Source organism: Bombyx mori, chromosome 9 (genome assembly GCF_030269925.1).
Source record: "Bombyx mori chromosome 9, ASM3026992v2".
NCBI lineage: Eukaryota > Metazoa > Arthropoda > Insecta > Lepidoptera > Bombycidae > Bombyx > Bombyx mori.
Genome location: NC_085115.1, coordinates 13804210 through 13820547, shown reverse-complemented (window position 1 = coordinate 13820547; position 16338 = coordinate 13804210). Strand labels below are relative to the sequence as shown.

At 35.1% G+C, this 16338-nt stretch overlaps 1 protein-coding gene across 3 annotated transcripts in view; it reads right to left on the bottom strand.

Moving 5' to 3' along the window:
• LOC101736902 (tolloid-like protein 1) overlaps positions 1-16338 on the bottom strand; it is a 138908-nt gene that overhangs the window by 83140 nt on the left and 39430 nt on the right. Inside the window, exon 2 of one of the 3 annotated variants that reach the window (XM_038012762.2) lies at positions 8932-9127. The exons of the other annotated variants lie outside the window; for them this stretch is intronic. The gene's annotated coding sequence lies outside the window, so the exon portion shown is untranslated. The remainder of the gene's footprint in view (positions 1-8931; positions 9128-16338) is intronic. 3 annotated transcript variants of the gene reach the window in all.

Genomic DNA, 16338 nt, shown 5'->3' with positions numbered 1-16338 from the left:
TGGCGCATTTACATTGTAGATGTCTATGGGCTTCAGTAACCACTTAACACTAGGTGGCCTGTGAGCTCGTTAACTAATTTAAGCAAAAAAAAAAGCCGTTAACGTTTTTGACCGAATAAGATATTTCTCTAGCGGCATCCGCTACAGACCTAAGGGCGGAACTCCTAAACTTCTATATTTGCTCGTACGTTGTGTTTGCTCCTTACAAACAGTACAACACAATTTCTAAAATAATTTTATAACATTGCTATTTCTCTTTGAGTTCGTAAATAATTTTTGTGTTTTCTGGATTGCAATTTTATAATTTTTATAAGTCGGTCGAGGGTCGGTAGGTGGTCAGTAGCGAAGTTTTGAGTTTAATTTCGAGTGAGCTTGTACGATATCGTACACCTCAGGACCCTACATTGACTGACACGAATAATAGCCACGAGACGGGCATCCGGCGTCTTATAGGATTTCAAGAAATCTTGTAAGATTAATAAACCGGTCCAACCCGGGTTGACGTCACTCGCTTTCTTGACACGTGTGACATGCTGCATACCCAACAGCTGGTCCTTATATATATATTTCTTCTGTGCGTGTGTTTGTCACTGAACTCCTCCTAAACGGCTGGGCCGATTTTAATGAAATTTTCTGTGTACGTTCAGGTGGATTCGAGAATGGCTTAGATTTACAAATCAGCCCGGAAGATGGCGCTACAGTCGGTATCTAGGTTATTTATCTCTCCTAGAAATAATTTATAAGGGCAAAACCACGTTTGCTGGGCCAATTAGTTTTTTTATAAATAATTACACACGTACTGTAATGTTTTAAGGGCTTTAAATGTTCACTCATGGTAGTTGATAAGTATTGATAACATTTTGATAATGAATATTGATTGAGTGATGATTAATTACAAAAACCAGTAATATCTCGTCTGCCAGCTTTAGGAAAATGTAAAAACAAAACGCTTATATTATAAATTTCGAAGAAAATAAAAACCAAATGTATTAAGTACATCGAAAGAAACTTTTCGTTAAAGTATCAGACTCGGCGAATGTTAAATCGAGCGCAACAAGGATCCGACTAATTTTCCTTTCACTCAAACTTTGTAAGCGCTTAGAAGCGACCGCCCGAAGCTTTAAAATGCTCACTCCACTTTATTGTGGAACGAATATTAATCATCTCTAGGCTCGACTTGATGTATGAAAGTGTAGCTACAAGTTTGCCGGCATCGCCTTAAACTTTGATGTCAAGAAAGTGATTTAATTCGTTTTTGGAAGCGCCGTCGGTAATATATAAAAGATATCCAAAGCTTTTTTTAATTTTTTTATTTCTTTGATGGGTGGACGAGCTATAAGGTGTTGCGTCGGAGGTATTTATTTGTAATCAAACCAACGAGAGTCCGAATAATACTCCTCTTTATTTGATACACACTTAGTTTATATAGGATTAAACTTACGATTACATTAGGTAGGTTAACATAGATTATATGGGAATGTTTAATACATCACATCACCGTACCTAAAGAAAAAGAAAAAAAATTACAGTTTTTTTTTTTTTTTTTTGTTTATGTATTGAACTTAAAATTAATATAGGAATTACATGTCTAGTGATTAATAAGAAAAAATAACTAATTAATTAATAAGAAAAATACAAAATAAGTGCATTTTTATAATAAGGTTTTGTGCGATTCTTATGAATTATGTCTTTTTTTCCATATTTGTTTATAATTTCTACGTTTGGTGGTATATCTTTTACTACTATATATGGACCAGTATACACGTTATCTAATTTGTTGCTAGGTATTTCATTTTTAACAAGTATTAAATCATTTTCCTTATAAGTTATTGGATTAATATTTTGATCGTATCTAATTTTTCTACTAACTTTACTATTTAATAAATTATTTCTTGCCTCTTTTTGAGAAAGTTGCAACCGGTATTTTAGTTCACAGGGATAATTTTCAAAATTATATAATGGTTCTAAGTCTTTTGATAAATTACTGGGTAGAGAACATTTCTTACCGAATACCAATTCATATGGGGTAAAACCTGTTTCTGAGTGAACTGTCGTGTTGTAGGCGAAAGACCAAAAAGAAATCCACTTACTCCATAATTCGGGATGGTTATCAGTTTGAATGCGTAAAAATGCATTCAAGTTTTTGTGTGTCACCTCCAGTGCTCCTAGCGACTGATGATGATAAGCTGTAGAGTTTAGTTGCTTAATATTAAGTAATTTACAAACCTCCTGGAATATTTCTGATAGAAATTCTTTTCCCCTGTCTGTTGCAATTTCTGTCGGAACTCCATATCTAAGAATAAAATTATTAACAAATGTTTTTGCCACTTCCTCAGATTTTTTAGATACTAATGGATAGGCTTCCACATATTTTGTTAATTCACATTGCAACGTTAATACGTACGTAAAATTATTGCTATCGGTCTGTAAAGGTCCAACAAGATCTAAATAGATTTTTTCAAAAGCAGTATTTGCTGTGCTACTTATAATCATTGGCTCTTTCTTTGGTATTGAATATTTTTGTCGTTGACATTTGTCACAACATTTTACAAATTTTTGAACATCGTTGTCCATACCAGGCCAATAATAATATTTTTTAATATTATTTGACATACGTCTCATACCAGCATGGCCACTACTCGGTAAGAGATGAAAGTCATTTAATATAACTCGTCTGTCGTCTTTATTATCGACTCGTTCTACATCACTTAATATGCATAACCGCGGTCCTACTCTTTTATTATTCTCTTTTATCTCTTCTAATAGTTTCTTAACAAAAATGTTATTATCTTTATTTTTCAATATGTATATCTCTTCTAACTTTAACGAATTGCAAAATGCATCTAATTCTCTCACAAATGCGTCTCGCGTCATTTGCGATTGAGAGTTTAGAAATTTTACATAAATAGTTTTCTCATTATCCACATAACAAAATATCTTATTTTCATTTGATATCTTTCCCATTTTCCTTAATTTATCTAATTTACCTGCATTAATAAATCTTAATTCAACTGATTCCTTTGGTTTAATATGAGTATTCACGGCTCTCGGTTGATCAGGCCTCGAGTCTGTGTTTACTATATCTACTGCAGAATCAGGTTTATTTAGTTTTTTCGCTTGTGCTCTAGTCATTACGTTTACTACACTCTCATGCATTTCTTTTAAATCGTCTATAGTGATCCTTGACAGCGCATCTGCAGCTACATTGTCAGATCCCTTAACATATTCTACCTCAAAATTATATTCTTCTAATGTTAATCTAAATTTCATGAGCCTACTTGAAGGATCTTTCATATTGAATAGATAAACTAAAGGCTTATGATCCGTGCGTACCTTAAAAGGTCGGCCATACAAGTACGGTCGAAAATATTTTAGAGCCCAAACTATCGCGAGTAGTTCTTTCTCAATAATTGGGTAATTTCTTTCTCCTTTATTTAAACTTCTACTAGCATAGGCTATTGGTCGACCATTTTCATTTGATAAGATTATTCCCAATGCGTTTTTTGAAGCATCAGTTTGTACAATAAATTTATTTTTTAAAGAAAAATCAGGGTAGTCTAAAACAGGTGGGGATGTTAATTTTTGTTTTAATGTTTCAAATGATTTCTGACATTCACTATTCCATTCAAAGGGCACACCTTTTCTTGTTAACATATTTAAAGGATATGTAATTTCTGCAAATTTTGGAATAAACTTTCTGTAATAGTTTGTAAAAGCTACGAATCTTTTTATTTCATCGATACTTTTAGGACATGGATAGTTTTTTACTGTTTCTATTTTCTGAGGATCAGGCCTTATGCCTTCACTTGAAATAACGTGTCCTAGATACAAAATCTGTTTTCTTAAGAAATCACATTTAGCAGGATTCAATTTCAAATTAACGTTCCGCAATCTTTCGAAAACGTCTTGTAAATTTTTATTATGCATTTCTAGATTTCTGCCAAAACAAATTAAATCATCGCAATAAATTAAACATTTGTCGTAAGTGAGACCCGCTAGAGCTATATTCATCATGCGAGAAAAGGAACTTGGACTCGTTTTTAATCCCATAGGCATCCGAGTCATTTGGTATTGTCCAGAATAGAATGAAGTGAATTTTCGACTATTCTCTTCTAATTTAACATTATAGTAGCCTTGATGTAAATCCAAATGAGTGAAATATATACTACCAGACAAGGATTCTAAAATGTCTGTAATATCAGGTAATGGGAATTTATCATCTTCTATACAATTGTTCAGTTTTCTATAGTCAATTACTAATCTCCATTCACTATTTTGCATTGAACTAGATTTTTTAGGTACCAGTAATATCGGACTCGACCAATCGCTTTTGCTAGGCTCTATTATTCCTTCATTTAACATTTTATCTATTTGAGATTTCACCTCATCTTTTTGAGATATAGGTAAACGGTATTGTTTTGAAAAAATAGGAATCGTATTAGGTTTAATAGAAATAGTATGTGTATAAATATCTGTAGTAGTGAGTTTGTCTCCCGGTAAATGGAATATATCCGCATACTTTGCACAAATATTTTCGATCGTATTTTGTTCTTCTTTATTTAAATGTGTCATTTTCATTAAAGGTAATAATGTTTTGACTCTATCTGAATTATTTTTTGTTTTACTGAATGAACAAATATCAAAATGACAAAGCTTTTCTATATTCGCTTCTAAATCCGTTAATGATACATTATTTTCTGTGACATTTAGTATTCGAATTGGTATTAACCCATTTTTAGGAGTAGCTATGGAGCTGGCTAAATATACGCCTTCTTTTATCTGTTTTGATGAAACTACGCAGTCTTCTATCATATTTGTACGAATATAATGTACGGATTCTGATCTAGCAGGAATATTGAAAACAACTTTACATTCATTTACTAATGGCAAAGAAATAGGTATTTGACCGATGAAAAGTGTTAAAATGTTTTTGTAGAAGTCTAATTGAGCTTTGTATTTGTTTAAAAATTCACGACCTAAAATTCCACTCGCCTTAATTGGTAGGCTATTAAATAAATAAAACTTGTGGCTTATATTTCGATCACCCACAGTCAAAGGTAAATAAACGTATCCTATTGCTTGGACTGTGCCTCCTAATCCATTTATGTTTATGTTCTCTTTATGGATTGGAATGTTATATTCAAGCGCATCACTGTAATTGTACGCCGATAATGACGCACCCGAGTCTACTAGAAAATAATGTACTTTTCCACGACCTAACGATGAATTTAACGAAACGAAACAGTTACTATCACTAGCTAAAATCATATTATTTCTATTGGTCACGAAAAAACTGATTAGATGATGATACTTGGGGTTCCGTTTCAGTACTTTGCGCAGACTCATTCATCATATTAACGTTGTGACTTCGCGGACCTTGATATTTGGTATTGTTGAAACGAAAATTACCTCTTTGTTGTCTGTAGCCATCAGCTCTGCCTCTAGACCATGTTCCTCGAGTATTGTAATAGTTTGTATAACCTTGGTTACGTGGCTGTCCCCTGAACGGTCTGCCACGACCTCCACGTTGTCCTCTGTAGGTAGAACTACGGCCTCTGCTCGGATTGAAATTATTAAAAGGTTTTTTATACATACTCAAAATTTCTCCAGTAGTCGCAGCTGTTGAAGTCTCCTCGTCTTGAGCAGCTTGAACGGCATCTTTAAGCGAGCTATAATTCCTAGCTGACATAATTGTACTCAGCCTACGATTTCTTAAGCCATCGGCAAATCGTTTTATTGCTATTTTTTCATTATGTGGTTTTAAAATATTATAACACTGTTCATTGCCATCGGCTTGAGAAATTGTAAGGTCCACAAATAATTTTATGATTTCTCTCCCATAATCTTCAATAGACGCCTCATTTTGTCTAATTGTTTGTAATTTATTTTGTATTGCAGTTGCAGATTTCTTTGACAATAAAACATTTTTCATGTCAATAATTAAGTCATTAACTGAACCATAGTTTAATTTCAACATTAATTTTGCTTCCTGAGACAGTCTACTTTTCAACACAAATTTTATTAAATTTTGTTTGCATGCATTATCCTTTAATATACAATCATAATATTCAATATTATCAATTAATTGTTTAGTGTTCTCCACCTCATTAGTCATAACTGGTAACAAGTTAAGAGCGGTCTTTAAATCAAACGAAGACATTTCGGAAACAGCTTCGGACTGAGCGCAATCACACAATAAAATAATATCCTTATGCAATTCTAAAAATAAATGACAATAATTTTCTATTAATAATATATCTTCTTTCTTATAATATTTATTTTTAACTGCGTTATTAAAATCAATTAACCAATTTTCATACTGCTTATAAATTACAGCAACCTCTTTTAATTTATTTTTAATTAAATTAACTTTTTCGGTCCTTCTCTGTGGTCCCAATTTAATTAAGTAAATTCTTATTTTCTTTAAGTCCTCATAAAGTGTTAAAATAATATCCATAACTTACCACCATAGCGCCAATAATAAAAATAACTAAGTATCCGTAATACATATTAAACATTAGTTTCGGTTTTAAATTATAATACGCAGAAATATCACTATAGTCCCAAGGTTAAGTTGGTTTCCAAAACAATGATCTCTTATTGCATTCTTCAAAGTTAATAATCACGGGTCGCGATGCAATATTTTATTACAACTTCGATATCAGATTTAGTTAATTTACTTAAATATTGTTATTGCACATTTACTTTTAGTTTGCACTTTTTTTTTTTTTTTCACTTTACACTTTTATTAATTTTACGCACATTTTATTTACCGCACAATTGTATTTTTTCGCCCTAATTCATTCTCGGTCTTGGAATTCGTGGTTGGTACTGACGACGAAAAATCGATCTTCTCGTGGCTGAACGGTTTATCCATTTTACATGCCATTTTTTGTATAATTTGTATACAAAGTACAATGCACGATCAGTGTCTCTTCTTTAGAGTTTTGGGCACCCATTGTCAAAATTATTTATTATAACGCGTGATATGACAAAATAATAAAGTTTCATTGCATTCATTGTCACAACATTGAACAAAAGTTTTAATAGTCTTACATTCGCGGCGCGCAAGATGACTCCGTCGGCAGGGTCGCCATATAAGGTGTTGCGTCGGAGGTATTTATTTGTAATCAAACCAACGAGAGTCCGAATAATACTCCTCTTTATTTGATACACACTTAGTTTATATAGGATTACACTTACGATTACATTAGGTAGGTTAACATAGATTATATGGGAATGTTTAATACATCACAGAGCTCACAGCCCACCTGGTGTTAAGTGGTTACTGGAGCCCATAGACATCTACAAAATAAATGCGCCACCCACCTTGAGAGTTGATAAGTTCTAAGGTCTCAAAGAATAGTTACATGAGAAGTTACATGAGAAACATTAAATAATAATCCGCATGTTTTTAAATAAATTTGTCGGCACAATAGCTATCGATGTTTTAGTCTAACTTTGATCTCTCTGACATCAAACCACTTATGAATCATAGGCCTTGGTTTATCAAGCCAGTATAAGAATAGAAGTCTAGAAAAATAAATAAAAAAATATAGTCAGAGGAAATAGTAGCTTTATGTTCTGCTGAATTGTTTGAGATTATCCCATCATCTTGTTTCTACCATCGCACCGCCCGCCACCGGAGCTATGACCGTCCATACTACTTGGAACCACTGTCTTCATCCATAGTGCCTTTCCACAGATCGTTACTGCCACGTACCATCCGGCTTTTGAATTAACCCCCCTTCACGGTATTTCCGTAAAGTATTATTATGACACTAGCGACCCGCCCTCGCTTCGCTTCGGAAACATTAAAACACACATGAAACCAAAAAAAAAATATAAAAAAATAATTAAAAAAAGTAGCCTATGTTCATCAGGGACAATGTCGGCTTCTAATGGAAAAATAATTTTTCATATCGGTCCAGTAGTTTCGGAGCCTATTCGAAACAAACAAACAAATCTTTCCTCTTTATAATATTACTATAGATGTTCTTCTTCAAACGAGAGTTGCAGAAAGTATTTAGCGGTAGGCAGCCGCTTGGCATTATTGCTGACATCCGTTAGAGACGGTAACCACTCACCTATATCGGGTCGTACGCTCGTTTGCCTAGAGGGGCAACTATAACTCATAATTAAAGTATAGTTTCCTTTTAATAAAATATCACTTTAACTAATTAGATATTCAATACTTTCAACATAATATTTTATTTTTTATTCACATTTTGAATACCTATATAGTAATGTATTCTTATCTTATATACACGTCTCTGTAATTGCACATTCTGCGATTTTCTGGTTTGTAAGTAATGCAAAAGAACTATTGAAATGACTGTATAATATTCATCAACATGCTACCTTTGGATCATTTGATTGAAATCTTAAAATTATTACATCAAGGGCAATCTTACTCTGCGAATCAAAAGGCATGTGTGCTTCGCGGGAGAATTTGACGTGGGTGCCGGCTTATTCGATTGTTGGTACACGTCACTCAGAATTGGCTTCTCATTTACGATGCAAAGAAAGCTGTTTTCGTTTTAGTATAAGTTAGCATTCCTTCATCCATACGCGCCTAGCTAGATTAGCCCCTTGGGCTATTAGGAAAAAGGTAGGGGAAAGAATCCTTCATCGTGGGTGTTCGTGCATACGGTGCTAACAAGGACGTAATATATATATATTTTTTATGGCTTAGATGTGTAGACGAGCTCACAGCCCACCTGGTGTTAAGTGGTTACTGGAGCCCATATACATCTACAACGTAAATGCGCCACCCACCTTGAGATATAAGTTCTAAGGTCTCAGTATAGTTACAACGGCTATCTCACCTTTCAAACTGAAACGCATTACTGACTCACGGCAGAAATAGGCGGTGAATGCCTTTTTTATGTTAGCGTGCTACTGTATAATTATGTAAACAAATAGTTTTACCCGCAACATCAGTTAGATCTTTGATATGACGATTAACGGGCCGCCGTAAAACTAGTTGGCAACAACTTGGCCCAAACTTTGGTCGAGTTAACCCAAGATTAGTTGGAGTAAACGCTTTGTAATTCCTCAGCAAGTTTCTCTCTGTTTTAGTTGGGCTTCGCGGTTTTTCGGGGTGTTGGCTCCAAAATGCACCAGCCTGCGGAGCATTAATCACGGGTGGAGGAATTTGTCTTAAGTGTTGTGCAGACTCGGGCTTACAGTGTTAGATTATATGTCTAAGTAACATTCAAATATAAATATGTTGACACAGAATTTTATATTGTTTGCTTTAAGCATATTTCGACACGAGACGTCATTTGACAATTTGAATTCTCTTCATGCTCAAACTGCCCGCAATTATGTTGAATTTGTTTTCCATCAAAAGAGCTTGAATCCGAGTTGCCACCATTTTGATTCGATCAAAATTTAGTCTGCTTCCCCCTTGCAGATATATAAATACATATATTCAATGAAAATTATACTTTGGTGTTCAATACAGTATATTGTCTCTCTTTCGCTCTATAATCATAGAAAAAAAAAAGAAATCCGACAATACCCTGAATCGCGCTAACGTCAATTTCATAACAAAGACAGCATTTCATTTAGAAATATTAAATAAAGGAATACATTAGAATTGTCCGTCTACTGAGCATTGAGATGCGCTGATGGAAGATCATACAAACGACGTAAAAATTGAAGCTTGGGCACTAAGGTCATCATCGCCTAACTAACTTTGAAAACTACAGCTCGTGGACTCTTGCAGCTCACAAGCACCAAACAACAGCCTCCCTAAAGCAAATCAGCATCGCAGCTGACCAACCCTCAATGCCGCATCGGTCCTCTACAGTCCAATGTTCCATTACAGTCCAATGCTCCCATCCAGTCCATCACTTTTCCACAGTCCATCGTATTCCATGAGAGCTTTTTTACTGGTGGTAGGACCTCTTGTGAGTCCGCACGGATAGGTATCTCCACCTCGCCTATATTTGCCGAAAAGCAGTAATGCGTTTCGGTTTGAAGGATGGGGCAGCCGTTGTAACTATACTGAGTCTTTAGAACTTATATCTCAAGGTGGGTGGCGCATCTTACGTTGTAGATGTATATGGGCTCCAGTAAACATTTCACACCAGGTGGGCTGTGAGCTCGTCCACCCATCTAAGCAATAAAAAAAAGCTCAGATCAAACCGTACTCACAATATTTTCAAGATAAACCTGCATAGAACACTCTAATTACTCTCCATAACAACATAACAGCATTTGGATTGTTTTGCGGAAGATCTTTCTACTAACGTCCCCTATAGTGTAAAGCGATACATATCTCTCTCTTTCCGACATCGGGACATAAGTTTGGAACGTTTCTTAGAATTTTGTCACACAGACGTACAAAATTTATCTGTTGTTGAGGTCGTGAACTCTGGTGATAAAACGAAAGGTCACGGTCGATTGATAACGAACATGTCCTGTGACAAAATATTTACGACAATAATATCATCCTTGTAAAGTAATTTATTTAGAAATCTAATCACATTCATTGATATAATATGAAACAGGCACTGATTTTTTGAAATTCCCGCGCTGTCAATTACACCTTCTTGTTTAATTATTATTTTGTAATTCGTGTCTGATTGCTCAAAACCAATTATAATTACGTTAATGGTCGTTAATGTTCCTCGAATTTTATGGAGTTTAATGGACGCCCTATGATGGGTGTTTATAACAACATTAGATGCGGTTTAAAATTCATTGTTCATTCGATAGCTTAATTCTGTTATCCTTAATGTTATTAATTATACCATATAATCTACAGTCATTAATAGTTTAGACGCCAAAGAGCAAACACTCCTAATTTGCTGCATCGTAAACTTTATACGTCCGATACAAATTCATTGTCGGCAAGTTTGTTTTAATTCAAACGATATCATCTTCATTTCGTCTACATTGTAACTTAAATGACTTGATGGGTAGTTTTGTGACGAAATTATATCAAATTTATCTCGAACGTTCTTTAAGTTGACTCACAAAACGTTGAAAAACGACACAGATGTAGCGGTAGTTAAAACTTGAAGACAAATAAAAGTGTAGTAAACTGACCAAATTGCAATGTTTTATTGTCTTATTTTATCCCGCTCACCTAATAAGTATACTATTAAAGCTAAATTATTTTTTTATTGCGTCGACGTGGGAGCAATGTCAGGGGCCACGTCGCGTTTTTTACTGGTGGTAGGACCTCTTGTGAGTCCGCACAGTTAGGTACCACAACCCCGCCTATTTCTGCCGTGAAACAGTAATGCGTTTCGGTTTGAAGGGTGGGGCAGCCGTTGTAACTGTACTGAGACCTTAGAACTCATATCCCAAGGTGGGTGACGCCATTTACGTTGTAGATGTCCATGGGCTCCAGTAACCACTTAACACCTTGGGGGCTGTGAGCTCGTCCACCCATCTAAGCAATCAAAATAAATTAATAAAAAGCGTTAAGTGATTACCTGAGCCCATAGTCCTAAATGCCGCCACCTGCCTCGAGACATAAGTTCTAACTCTCAGTTTTCAGTACAACGGCTGACCCACCCTTCAAACCGAAACGCATTACTGCTTCACGGTAGAAATAGGCAGGCTGGTGGTACCTTCTCGTGCGGACTCAAGATGTAGCCCAGTAATTACGCGAATTATAATTTTGCAGGTTTGATTTTTGTAACACGATATTATTCCTTCACCGTAGAAGTGTGAAATACGTATTTCATTAGGAAAATTGGTACCTGCCTGCGGGATTCGAACACCGGTACAGTCGCATCGCTAGATACGAATGCACCGGGCCTCTTATCCTTTAGGCCACGGCGAATTCAAATCGTAACGCTTTATTAACAATAATCAGAACGATTTATCACTAATTATAGAATTCGTGCGTAGGTATTTGGATCCCATATAACGCCCCTTGTATTTAGATAGGGTTCGATTTAATTCTTAAATGGGCAATTCTAAAAAAACACTAGACTTCTGGTGTTTAATGCGTCTGTTGTATTTTACATTCACGTGGCCTTTCCCGGTATAACTGATTATATACGGGCATACAGCTAAACGACTTCTCGGTACATGGTCCCTTAGGTCAGCGGTGACATCATAACGTAAATGCCATTGTATAAATCAAAGTATTTTTTTCCCGCAAACAGGACAAGCCAGACAAAGAAAGACAACAGTATTATTATTGGCATGTTACTGCTATTATCACAGCTGATAACTGTGACCGATGCTCTCAGAACATTAAATTCGAAAACGACTTAACGTCCTCATAGTTTTGAAGCTATTATCTCCGTTATTGCTATTAGGCTAAAGCGTGAATTCGGTGCATGTATTGTTTGGACTTACGAGACGCTTCTCAGGGTAAAGGTCAAAGAACGTTGTCTGATTAGACATTCTCGATTGCATTAGTTAGAACATAATGTAATGTTTTCACCGTTTTGTGTGAACGATTATTTTGCTATTCGAGTTCTATTAGTGAATAGCATGATATATAATATTTGATAAATTTGTAACTATACTGAGACTTTAGAACTCATATCTCAAGGTGGGTAGCGGCATTTACGTTGTAGATGTCAATGGGCTCCAGTAACCACTTAACACGAGGTGGGCTGTGAGCTCGTCCAACCATCTATGAAATAAATAAATTATAATAAATTTGAATTAAAAATAGTGTAAGAAAAAATGATTTTATTGTAAAAAAGCGTGGGGTGCTTTTCAGGATATTATCAAAATAACCTTTCTCCTGTTCTATCTGTTGATAAAATATTTATAACTACTGATACCACGCTTTTTTTTTACAATAAAATCATTTTTTCTTACACTATTTTTAATTCAAATTTATTTTCTATTTTTTAGTTGGATTTTCTATAAAAGTGTATTTTGTTAGTTTTTTTGAACTATTATTTATTTTTGATTTTTTAGTTTGTTTAAAGATTCCGTTACAAACATACATACGTCTGAAGCTAATAAAAGCGTATTAAAAAAAGGCACAATGAAACACAACTTATCTGTATTTTATTGATAGCTTGAATACGGGGTATAGGTGTTGGTGTACCAAGAGAATTGGAAGTAGCTGGAATAGCTAGAGGGGGAAATATTTAGTTACTGATTATACCTTACACTGGTGGTAGGACCTCTTGTGAGTCCGCACGGGTAGGTACCACCACCCCGCCTATTTCTGCCGTGAAGCAGTAATGCGTTTCGGTTTGAAGGGTGGGGTAGCCGCTGTAACTATACTGAGACTTTAGAACTTATATCTCAAGGTGGGTGGCGCATTTACATTGTAGATGTCTATGGGCTCCAGTAACCACTTAACATCAGGTGGGCTGTGAGCTCGTCCACCCATCTAAGCAATAAAAAAAAAAAAAAAAAAAAAACATAGCTTTTCAAGTGTTTATGTGTTTAAAAAATTAATTTTTTTTTAATCATAGTTGTTCTAATGAACCCACTAATATTTTTAGGGAGTGATTGCTTGTTATGCTCTTCGATTTTACACAAATCATTACCATTATAATACATTAATAAATCAACAATATCTTTTGTAAATGTTTCCAATTGCTTGACGAACTAAATTACAATTTATTCTTTCGTGATCACCATTTTAGTTTAAAAAAATATTTATTTAAGATACTGAAATTTTAGTGTTTTCGTATACAACAGAGTAAACTTTTTTATTTTATTTTTTTATTAATTAGTTGCGTGGACGATCTTACAGCTCACCTGGTTTTAAGTTGTTACTGGAGCCCATAGACATCTACAACGTAAATGCCACTACTCACCTTGAAATAAGTATACTTACAACGGTTGCCCCACCCTTCGAACCGAAACTCATTACTACTTCACGTCAGAAATAGGCAGGGTGGTGGTGGCAGAGTCCGTGCGAACTCACAAGAGGTCCTACCACCAGTTTTTCTTTCGTAGACATAATTAAAACTAATTTTACAGTTTAATCTCGTCATTATTATCGTCTTTATATTATTTCCGACGCTTCACATACCTTACAGTTTTTGTAGTCACGATAGACTAAGATGTTTGTCCAGACAATTGAATATTGCGCTAACTACGGTCTATTTACTGTTGTTGCTTGTTGCTATTCACTGTTCATTAGGTCGCGAATCTAATCAACGTTTAGTTTTTAATAAACATTAGTATGTTATCGTAATTTCAGGTTTTGTGTAGCTCATCTGTGTCGGCGTAAAATAAAACCATCTCTCTCCGTGGGTGTCGTAAGAATCGACTAAGGATTCATTGGGGAGTAGTTAGCAGATTTATTAGATTTATTGGCGGCATGTCGTGCTGTAGGTATCACTGTATTGACTTTACTCGAAGCAACGCGGTCATGCGTTCCGTCTTATAGAGTGGGACAGTCGTAACATGACCCCTGAAATTGACATGTTGATGTCATAGCTCAATATGAGGAGCGGCAACCATATTATGGTGACTCAGGGCCCCGGTAATCACTTAACATCAGGTGGGCAGTGAGCTCATTCACCCACCGAAGCAATAATAAAATATAAAAAAACTTAACCCATGCTCACGAATGACTTCAACGATGAAGAAATACACCGTCTAAATTATAATTTTCGTAATTGCTGATGGGGTGTCTTGTGAGTGCGCATGGTTAGATGCATTTTTGGTTGAAGGTTGGAGCAATCTTTGTACTATAAAACTGAGAATTAGACCTCACGTCTCAAGGCGGGTCTATGGGCTCTAATAACCATTCAACTTCAAGGTGAGTTGTCAACTCGATCACCTATCCAAGCAACAATAAAAATGATAAAATATTGATTAATTAGGGACAAAACCAACACAGTCATGTGACCCTTGGATTCCCTTTATAAGAATTATAGGAACCCGAGATTTTCCGCCTAGCAACCAGCAAAGGCATATTATTATATAGTAGCTATTTTTATTTAATTAGCGTTAGTATTCTTAATAGATTGCTTTTAGACGTCCTATTGAATTAGAATGGTGAATATTCACTACTTTTACTCATCGAATTGTTTTCTTTAAGTTCTTGTTTTATTATACTTTCAAAATTCGCGCTGAAGGGGTTAAATAAAAACGAAAAAAAAAGAAGAAATATAATAACAGCTTTGAATGCACGTTTTTTATTCTTATCTTCTTCTTTTTCTCCACCTCATCCCACTAAGTGGGGTCGGCACAGCTAATTTTTCTCTTCCATTCTCTTCTATCAGCCGTCATCTCAACACTCACTCCTCTCTCTCTCATATCACATATCACTCTCATATCATTCACACACTCTACACGTCACACGTCATTCACACGTTTTTTATTCTTATCGCGCATTTAAAATGATACCAATAGCTCGGCTAAACATAATCCACGTTTTTAATAAATAAAATACATACAATATTTATTTCGATTCGTTTAATAACTTCAAAGCTTTTCAAAGAAGTCCTTCATGTTAATCTCTCAGAAAACGTTTTATTTTGCAAGATTCAATTCGTGGAGAATTAATGAGTTCTGTCGATTTTTTAATTTCCTTTTTTCGAAAGCTAAATTATAAACAGATTTTTTTTAAAAATCAATTTAATTCAACGGCCAATTTATGTGTCGGGTGCAGAGATTTTTAAACTTTAAATGACCTGAAGATTGCAAAATGAAATGGCACTTAGAAAAGATCAAAACTGAAGTTTGTGGTTTCGAAGCTCTAACAATCTCTCATAGCTTTTTTTCTCCTACCTATGCTCATAGCCTTAAGAGGCTATTTTAGCTTCACCCTAGCGTGTAGATGAGTTCACGGGGCTCAAACCGTCTCGTCTCTAAATAAATGAATTGCTGTTCGTTAGTCTCGCTAAAACTCGAGAACGGCTGGACCGATTTGGCTAATTTTGGTCTTGAATTATTTGTGGAAGTCTAGCGAAGGTTTAAAAGGTAGATAAATATGAAAATGCTCGGAAATAAATAAAAATAACAATTTTGTTTTTCCTTTGATGTGTCCCCCGTCGGACGGATTCCTTTTGCTTGTTTTAAGTTTATTTTATACAAAAGATTAGGTCTTTTATTTATCGATTGAGGCACTACGAAGTCTGTCGGGTCAGCTAGTAGCTAATATTTTTTAAGCGTATGTATACTGCGTCTAATTGGCCAGGCCATTGGCGTAGGTCAATGGTAAATTTTTAGCTGCATATCGGTTGAAGTTCAAATGCTACACGGTCGTATGTGGTTATCGGATTTTTAGGAAAATCGCAATCGTATTTAAGCCCCGAGGCTAATGCTCAATTGTGTAATAAACGCGAAAGAAAACTGCGCGCCAAAAATGAGCTGTAAACAATAATTGGTCACTACCACAAAATAACTGTCTTTGATTTTCTACGGCGAATAGTTATG